Source organism: Chrysochloris asiatica, unplaced genomic scaffold (genome assembly GCF_000296735.1).
Source record: "Chrysochloris asiatica unplaced genomic scaffold, ChrAsi1.0 scaffold00007, whole genome shotgun sequence".
Classification (NCBI taxonomy): domain Eukaryota; kingdom Metazoa; phylum Chordata; class Mammalia; order Afrosoricida; family Chrysochloridae; genus Chrysochloris; species Chrysochloris asiatica.
In genome coordinates, this window is record NW_006408525.1 from 10,359,172 (window position 1) to 10,367,150 (window position 7,979).

The window sequence follows — 7,979 nt, forward strand, 5'->3', positions numbered from 1 at the left end:
CATATGACTGATTCTGTAATTTAAATTGTGTTTTTATTATAATTCTATTATTTTGTCCCCTTATAGCACAATAGGTAAAGAAACAAAAAATTCTACTCAAACACTAGCTTTATATTTATGTAATGTTTATTACATATAACAATAATTTGGAGTCCTGGTGTGGCACTGTAGGATAGCAGTGAACTGCTAATTATAAGGTCTGCAGTTCAAACCAGCCACTCTTCGGAAACCCAATATATGGTTGCTGTGAGTTGGAACCGACTTGACAGCACTTAATAACAACAAAACAAAACAATTGCTTATGTAAGTGAAATTTTAAAATAATCTAAAAGTCCAATTACTTATTCTAATAAATTATTTTATACTTTATGAGACCTCATTTATGCTGAAAAGGTAAAATAAAATATTAAATGAAACAGAAAAATATTAATCATGTTTAGTAAAAATAAACTCTATAAGTTCTATGTTTATAATAAGTATGTATTTATACATGTATAGAAAATATTGTTGTTATGTGCCGTGGAGTTGGTTCTGACTCATAGCCACCCTGTACAGCGTTTCTGAGGCTATAAATCTTTACAGGAGCAGAAAGCCTCATCTTTTTCCTGCAGAACAGCTGGTAGTTTCAAACTGCTGACCTTGTGGTTCACAGCCTGATTTGTAACCATGATGCTACCAGAGCTCCTTATAGAAAACTATTAGAAAGCTACAAATAAAAAAGTTGTTACAAGGTTGTTTTTTTCCCCTTTTTCCTTACCTATATTTTCCAAACTTTCTGTAATAATCATGTAGTTTTGTGTTAAGATAATTTATTGAATACAAATGAGGAACACGTTATACAAACGTACTTCTAAGCTGCACTATTTCAAAATTATTATGCCCACAAAAATCACTGTTATAACAGACCAAAGTTTGGTGGTTGTTGTTATGAAGTACTGTCAAATCGGTTCCGACCCATAGTGACCCTGTACGGGTTTCCGAGGAGCAGCTTGTGAGCTTGAACTGCCAACCTTGCAGTTCAAATGGCTTTGAAGTCTGACGCATTAACCCACAGCGCCACACCAGGACTCCTCAAGTTTGGTTAGGATGTATTTTATTATATGCTCTACAATTTTAAGTAAAACAAAATTGAAAACAGAACATAAAAGTTTAATTTCTATGTTCAAATACTGTAACAGCAACAATTACAAGTGAAAATCCTTACAGTGCCTTTTAAAAATTACTTTAGAATAAAGCTATATAAAATGCAGATTCCAGCAGGGAAAAATCATAGACTCTCAGGATTATGAGTCATTTATTTATAAACAATACTGATTTGTTTTCAAAGACAATTCCAAAATAATTCTTTGATTTATGATCTGTTATTCTTCTTAATTTTGAAACTGAGGCAGAGTCAAAGGATTAAGTAACCCGAATCAGATGATGGCCCATCAGTGTCCTGTTCTACATTGTACTTTCAGGATCAAAACAGCAGAATCCAAAATGCTATAAACTCTATTGTTGTTGTTGTTTAGTGCTGTCAAATTGGTTCTGATTGAATAACCAGCAAGTATAGGGTTTCTGAGGAGTGGTTGGTGGGCTTGAACTGCCAACCTATTGGTTAGTAGCACAGTGCTTATCATACAGCGCCACAACATAACTGCATAAAAATATGCATAAATAATTGCTCAGTAGGTATTAATATAAGAATATCTGTGATAAAGAGATTATAAAATTTTAGAGCGTGTTAGGGTTTATATCCTATCTACAACAGAAAAATACAGGAAAAGTATTTTAGCCCCTTTATAACTTTTCTGAAGAAATTACTGAAAGCAAATATGCTTTCAAGAAGTATTTACATTTATTAATAATCCTATAGTCAAAAGGACATTTAAGTATATGAGTTGAAAATCTTCCTCACATTTCTATATAAAAATACATTTTTATATTTCACGACTGCATCTTAAGAGACTTTTTTAGACATCAAATTAAACCAAAAAATCACTTACTGAGATGAAGCTTCACATATGGCTGAACTGCATACTTTGGGTCAGGAAGGAACAAGATAGAAGCACAATTTGTGCTCTAATGCTGAACACACATATGAAGCACTGTGTGGGGGTGTTGATATATTACTCCACTCTACCACCCGATCCTCTTGGCAAAGAGTAGTGCAATTCTGAACAATCATGGCCTCATCTTATCATGAATATGCAAAGTGGAAGAAAACCCACACAATATACAGGACACCAGCAGAAGTATTTTATTTCTTTTGACAACTGTTGGAATGTTGTTCCAACATTAGTCAAAGGGTAAAAACAGGTGTTAGCAGGAAACGATTGGGACAGGGACATGAGAAGGGACATCTACACTTTCAAATCCTAATAAAATTTGGCTATTCAAGACCTGTTTCTGCACAAACAGGAAGTATTTACTCCCGTAACAATTTGACCCAATGTGAGCTGCTATTCTCGCTTGTTCAAGATAAACTAAAATTTAAAATTAAAAGCACACAAAGGTTTCATGTAATTTCAATGACTGGAACATATGTACCTTCAAATAATGATGAACAAAACTATTTTATTAAATTCTACTAAGCAAGGTCAACTTATCCTGATTCTCGTAAGGTGAACTAATTACTTTTATTTTTGTAAGTTTGGAGAACAATGATTTTAACCTAAAAAGGAGAGCAAGAGTAATCACTTCAGATTGGCTGGTCATCAGCACAACACAATAATTACCATCCAGAAAAAGCAACCATGGGAGAAAATCAATGGACTCCCCACCGATGGACTCTATGGTCAGCTATAAAATGTGGATCTGTGTTGTTACTTGCCATTGAGTCCATTCTGATTCACGGTGACCACATGTACACAGAATAAAACTGCTCCAAGGAGCTCTGGTAGCGTAGTGGTTACGAATCGGGCTGCGAATCTTAAGGTCAGCGGTTGGAAACTACCAGCTGCACCGTGGGAGAAAGATGAGGCTTTCTACTCCCGTAAAGATTTACACCCTCGGAAACCCTATACAGGGTCGCTATGGGTCGGAACCAACTCGATGGCACATAACAACAACAACAACAATAACTGGAGACTGCAAAGTTGTGACCTGGCACCACCAGGGACTCCTTATAAATTGTGGACACTACAACCTATTTCCTAGAGTTATTTGGAAAATAAAATGAAGTAATGCTTGTATTGTGCTTATCATGTAAAAGATAGCTAATAAATATTCAATAAATGACTGCATTACTTGCTATTTAAGCCAGCTAACCTTTTCTGGACCTCAATTTCCTCACTTCGTAATTATTCTTCACAGTTACTGGAGAGATTAAATGAGACATAACATATAAAATACCCACTATTACTTAGTTGAGTCCAACTCACAGCAACCCTATAAGACTGAAAATCTTTCTGGGAATAGACAGTTTCATTTTCTCCCACAAAGAGGCTGGTGGATTTGAACTGAAGCCCACAGTTTAACTCACAGTGCCACCAGGACTGCTGGTATATAAAGTATCTATAAAATACCTAGGAGCTCTGGTGATGCTGTAGTTAAAGAACTTGGCTACTAACCAAAAAATATGCAGTTCAAACACACCAGTCACTCTGTCTGTAGGAGAAAGATGCAACTATTTGCTTCTGTAGTCTCCTGGTGTGGTGCTGTAGGATAAGCAATGGATTGTGAACCATAAGGTGCCATTTCAAACCCAATAGCAGCTTCTCGGAAACCCTATACAGGGTCACGAGGAGTCAGAATCAACTCAATGGCACTTAGCAACATCTACTTCTGTAGATTTACAGTCTTAGAAATCTTATGAGGTTAGTTTTACTCTGTCCTACAGAGTGGCTACAAGCTGGAAGAGACTTGACAGTAGTTTTTAATTAAATGCCTAGTAGAAGCAAAATTTTCCTGCTAACTGCGGCAGTATTTACAAAGTGCAACAGCTCCTTGTTTCCACTTTAAAATGTCTGAGTGGTTAGGACTATGGTCGAGAAAACATTCACTGATTGCTTTGTTTGTTCCAGAGCCTAAGGATTATCTCATACTTAGAGAAAGATGAGGCTTTCTGCTCCCATAAAGATTTACAGCCTCGGAAACCCTGTACAAGGTCGCTGTGAGTTGGAACTGACTCCACGGCACATAATAACAACAACAACTTTATTGAATTATTATGCCCACCCAATAGATGAGGAGAGTCTTGGTGTGGCGCTGTGGGTTAATGCGCCAGACTGCAAAGCCATTTGAACTGCAAGGTCCGCGGTTCAAGCTCACCAGAGGCTCCTCAGAAACCCTCTACAGGGTCGCTATGAGTCAGAACCGACTCGATGGCACTTAACAACAACAGATGTAAATACTCATTAAAGTAATATATGAGAAAAAGGAACAATTTTCTAGAAAAGCAAAATTTCCCCCTAAATCTATCCTACGTTAGTGTGCTACATTAGTCTCTCATTTCCTGAGAAGGATTTGGAAGAAGTTGAGGCCATAAAATAATTAACTCTGTAAAATTAAGACTCATTTTCTGACCTCCATAGACCTAATTCCACCATTCATCTATCAGTCTGTCATACTGTAGCTGTCTGAGTGTTACTGTGATGCTGGAGGCTATGCCACCGGTATTCTAAATACCAGCAGGGTTACTCATGGTGGACAGGTTTCAGCTGAGCTTCCAGATTAAGACAGACTAGGAGGGAGGGCAAGCAGACCACTTCTAAAAGGTCAGTCACTGAAAACATTATAAATAGCAGAGGAACATTGTCAGATATAGAGCCAGAAGATGACATGCTCAGATAGGAAGACACTCAAAATATAACTGGGGAAGAGCTGCCTCCTCAAAATAAGAGTTGACCATATCATGAGAATACAGCCAAGCTCTTGTGACCTTCGTTTTCTGATAGGGCACAACTCAATATGAGAAGAAACAGCTGCAAAAATCTATTAATAATTAGAACATGGACTGTATGAAATATGAATCTAGGAAAATTCAAAGTTGTCACAAATGAAATGGAATGCATAAAGATGGACATCCTAGACATTAGTGAGCTGAAATGGACAGGTATGGGCTGAATCACACAACCATATGATTTACTATGCCCAGAATGACAAATTTAAGAAGAATAGTGTACCATTCATCATCAAAAGAGCATTTCAAGATCCATCAAGATCCATCTTGAAGTACAATGCTGTGATAGGATAATATCCATACACTTACAAGGAAGACCTGAGTCCCGGTGTGACACTGTAGAATAAGCAATGGCCTTCTAATAACGAGGTCAGCTGTTCAAAACCACCAATTGCTCCTCAGATACCCTATACAGGGTCACTATGAGTCGCAATCAACTCAAAGGTAGTTAGCAACAACAAGAGAGACCAGTTATTACCACTATTATTAAATTTACTTGTGGATGCAAAGATTGAGGGATGGTTTGAATGGGTAAAAGTTAAGGAAATGATATTAATATGCTTGGCTGTTTGTTGAATATTGGTTTCCCTTGCTTACTATTGTAAAATAGACACTTGAAGGGGGGAGAGAGGAATAGCCAGAAACATCACCAGAGAAAGCTTGTAAGTCCATCTTCAGCCTATAACTGTTTGGGTTAACTAAACTGGGGCTATAACTTGCCCAGTGAAGGAGGCTCCCTGCAGAACCTTTGCATTGCATAAGACCATAGGTGGAATCCTGATCCTCATCCAGAATCTTCTGAGGTGGGACATTCCCACGTGAAAGGATAAGCAGACCAGCCTGGAGCAGCTAGAAGAACAGAAGCTACTTCTTGAAAGAAAGGCCAGCAAGGAAAAAAAAAAATAACAACAGCAGTCTAATTGACTATTACAAGAATAAGCAAGTTGTTCCCCAGGGAGTCATCAAGGCAAGTGGTTAGGTCCCCTCAAGGCAAACCCCCTTCCAAGACTGAACTCAAAAGGAACACACTAGCAGGCATATGGTCCTGATGCTGACCACATTGGTCACCAGTAATGGGAAGAGGGGGAAAAACAGCAGTGAAATTGTGAACGAAGTCTGACCACATTCAAAAGACTTCTGTTACCCTGGATTGAGACCTGGTTAACCAACAGTAGGAGGAGACCTGGGGACTCCTGGGCCCAGGGGCAGGGACATGGCCCCAGAGGACTAGAACGAAGTGTGAAGCATCCAGCTGATATAAAGAGAGGAGGGATGCACAAGAACACCTATACTTGCAGATAGTATCCATTTGACCTGGCATCAATGGCTGGATGACCAGAACACAACTAGAGGAAGAAAGAGGAGGGAAGAAAAAAAAACAAAGGGTAACTCACTATAAGTAGATGATCTTGACCTATGCTTGTGGATGCAGTATGACAAAGGAGCGGACAAATCTTTACAGTCAGGATCATTCCCAGCCCCTTGGTACACAGGGTCAACGGGGAGGGGGGTGTAACTTAGACACTGGCTACCCAAAATGGGGGGACTACAAAGGCAAGAAGTGACTGGCTTACAAGCTTTCAATAGGGAACCTAGCTCCAGAGGATAAAGGGAAAGATAGAACCTCCAATGAATTGTTTCTAACATTCCTGGATGGGGTTAATAAAAGGTGAGGGGGAAAAAGGACTCCTGTGGTTCAATAAGGAATGACTGCTATCAGGTCTGACAGTGAGTGTTGGAAAGGTAAGTGTAAATGTTTGGTAACAAAAGGAGGGGAACAGCTGATTTTGTAGTCCAGGAGCGGAGATCCCTGGAACCATCAAGGGAGAAAAGGGAAGTGCAAGACTGTGTCCAGAAGGGCAGTGACACTAGGGATGGAGGCAGAGGCAATGACGTGGAAAGCTGGGGACTCTGGATTCAGCGGGGGAGAGGCATTGTGCGCTGGCGGCCAGGGGGCAGGAGTGTGAGGTATACCCTTTGGGTGTTTGATAATGCATGCAGGGGATTGTGATCATTGCAATGAAACAAAGTACGAGAGGATAAATGTAAAGATAATGTTTACCCATGTAAACTAACACATAATTCACAATGAAAACTTAAAAAAAAAGCACTATGCAGATAACACAATCTTGCTTGCTAGAAATGTGAAGAGGGCTTAAAATATTCACTGATGAAGATCAAAGGCCACAGCCTTCAGTATCAATTACACTTCAATGTAGAGGAAATAAAAATTCTCACAACTGGACTAATAAATACCATCATAATAAATGGAGCAAAGACTGACATTGTCAAAGAGTTAATTTTGCTTGGATCCACAATCAACATTCAAGGAAGCAGCAGTCAAGAAATCAAATGACACATTGCATTAGGCAAATTTGCTATACAAGACCTCTTTAAAGTGTTCAAGAACAAAATATCAGTTTGAGAACTAAGGTGAGCCTGACCCAAGCCATGGTAGTTTCAATTGCTTCACACGCATGTAAAAGTTGGATGATGAATAAGAAGACCGAGGAAGAATTGATGCACCTGAATGATGGTACTGGAGAAGAATACTTAAAAGTAACATGGATTGCTAAAACAAACAAATCTGTCTTGGAAGAAATATAGCCAGAATGCTCCTTAGAAGCCAGGTAGGCAAGACTTGTCTCTTACACTTAAGACATGTGCTCAGAAGAGACAAGTCCCTGGAGAAGGACATCACACTTGGTAAAGTGAAGGGTCCACAGAAAAGAGGAAGACCTCTAACGAGATGGACTGACACACTGGGCAGCAACAATGGGCTCAAATTAACAACTGTGAAAATGGCGCAGGACTGAACGGTATTTTGTTCTGTTGTGCATAAAGTCACTATAAGCTGGAACTGACTCCATGGTACCTAACAACAATGGACTTCTAGAATTTGACACTGAAGGAAAAACTACTCTTTCTAATGAATACATAAAATAAATATCTTAATCTGTAGCTATTTATTTTTGTTATTTCATAGATGCGTTCTATTAAGTACAAAGGAGCTCTGGTAGCGTAGTGGTTACGGGTTGGGCTGCGAACCTTAAGGCCAGCAGTTCGAAATTACCAGCCGCTCCGCGGGAGAAAG

General features: G+C 39.0%; 1 protein-coding gene across 1 annotated transcript in view; it reads right to left on the reverse strand.

Moving 5' to 3' along the window:
- The window catches only part of RAD51C (RAD51 paralog C), a 50,795-nt gene that overhangs the window by 401 nt on the left and 42,415 nt on the right, over positions 1 to 7,979 (reverse strand). The window lies entirely within an intron of this gene.